This window comes from Elephantulus edwardii, unplaced genomic scaffold (genome assembly GCF_000299155.1).
Source record: "Elephantulus edwardii isolate Elephantulus edwardi_28Jun2011 unplaced genomic scaffold, EleEdw1.0 scaffold00082, whole genome shotgun sequence".
Classification (NCBI taxonomy): Eukaryota; Metazoa; Chordata; class Mammalia; order Macroscelidea; family Macroscelididae; genus Elephantulus; species Elephantulus edwardii.
The window spans coordinates 9,615,600-9,617,500 of NW_006399832.1; the positions used below are offsets into that span (position 1 = coordinate 9,615,600).

Here is a 1,901-nt window from a genome sequence, read left to right on the forward strand (position 1 = left end):
TAAAGAAGTGGCTCTAAACAGAGGTAAGTTTGTGATTGTCTTTATCATTCCTTAAGGGTGTGAAAGGAGCACTCTTTGTTCTGGTAGTTTGGTGGGTTTTTTTATCCCCTGGAGTGAACTTCACTGAACACTGGCATTTGCACTGGACTATCTTCCTGTGGCTTAATGATAAGGACTTGAGCTGCCAATTCAGAGCACATGGTTTACTTTTATCAGCTGTTTTGCAAGAGAAAGAGGAACAATCTCCTGTGGTAAAATTTATGACATCTGAAAATCTGCTGGCAGGTCAGCTATGAGTCAATTCTGACACTACTACCTTCAGTCTCCTCCCATTGAAGCATTGTTGTTAAATGTTACAAAGGGGATGTAACTCATAGTGACCCTTTATGCAGTAGAGTCATATTCTGTGCATACTCATGATCTCTGATGTACTTCATGCCATTTTAGCAATAATGAATCAATTTGTCTCATTGAGAATCTCTTTTTCGCTGACCCTCTACTTTTCTGAATATGATGTTCTTCTCCAGTGACTGACCGCTCCTGACAATATGCCTGTGTGTAGTAGATGTAAAAAAGTCTCACTATTCTTACTTAAGGAGTACTCCGGCTTGCACCTCTTCTGAGACAGACGTGCTTTTTGAAATCCAAAGTATGTTCAATATTCTTCACTAAGACTACAAAGAAGTCCAGTGAATACCACTATTATTCAAGTATATGCACAAACAACCAGAACCATAAGAGGAAATAGAAAAGTTCTACCAACTTTTGCAGTCAGAAATAGATTGAACATGCAATCAAAATGCATTAATAATAATCAGTGACTGGAATGAAAGGCTGGGAAAGTGAAAGAAGGATCAATAGTCAGAAAATATGGACTTGGTGACAGATATGAGACTGGGGATAGAACGACAGAATTTTGTACAATCAATTATTTATTGCCAATACCTTCTATAAGAAACATAAAGAAGGCTAACACATGGATTTCATCTGATGGGATGCACAGGTATAAGATCGATTACATCTGTGGAAAGAATCGTTAGAGTAGCTCAATATCAGCTGTGAAAACTAGGCAAGAGGCCTAGTGGAACAGACCAACTATTCATATACAGTTTCAAACTAAAGCTAGAGAGTGAAATCAAATCCATAAGAACCAAAGTATGACCTTGAGTTTATCCCACCTGAATTTCAAAACTATTTTAGGAATAGGTTTGAGGCCTTGGAAATCAAGAATATCATCCATGAAGAAGGCAAAAGGTCATTATAAAGACAGAGAAGGAAGAAAAGACCAAGATAGATATCAGAAGAGACTTTCAGTATTGTACTAGAGTGCTGAGAAGCCAAAGCAAAGTGAAGAAATCAAGAAGTTAATTTGCTGAACAAAAGATTTCAAAGATTTGTTTTATAACACTGTTATACAGTATTTGCCCTTTAGTAACTGAGATATCTCACTCAGCATAATGTCCTCCAGGGTCACCCATACTGTGTAATATTTTATGAGTTCCTTGTTTTTCAGTGCTGCATAGTATTCCATCATGTAAATATATCATATTTTTCTTCCATCACTTTGCTATTGTGAATAATGAAGCAATAAAGATGTATGCCCATGTATCTGTTTGTGTGTCAGCTCTGGTTACTTTAGGGTATATTCCTAGTAGTGGAATTGCAAGACTAACATGGGGATTGGGGGAAAATAAAAAAAAGAGGGGAGAAATAATGAATGCTACATTGGAACTTTGAACATTTGGAACATGCTTTAAAGGAAATAGCAAAAAAATAAGGCCCCAGGAATAGATGGTATAACAATTGATATATTTCAGCTAACAGATGCTGCCTGGACGTGCTCACCAAGTTGTGTCAAGAAATCTGGAGAACAACCACTTGGCCAACTGACTGGAAGAGAT

The 1,901-nt window shown here is 37.2% G+C and overlaps 1 protein-coding gene and 1 pseudogene across 1 annotated transcript in view; one reads left to right on the plus strand and one right to left on the minus strand.

Annotated features, from left to right (window-relative positions):
- The window catches only part of LOC102869751, a 5,164-nt pseudogene extending 4,789 nt beyond the window's left edge, over positions 1-375 (minus strand).
- ATP6AP1L (ATPase, H+ transporting, lysosomal accessory protein 1-like) overlaps positions 1-1,901 on the plus strand; it is a 73,239-nt gene that overhangs the window by 24,661 nt on the left and 46,677 nt on the right. The gene's annotated exons all lie outside the window — the stretch shown is intronic.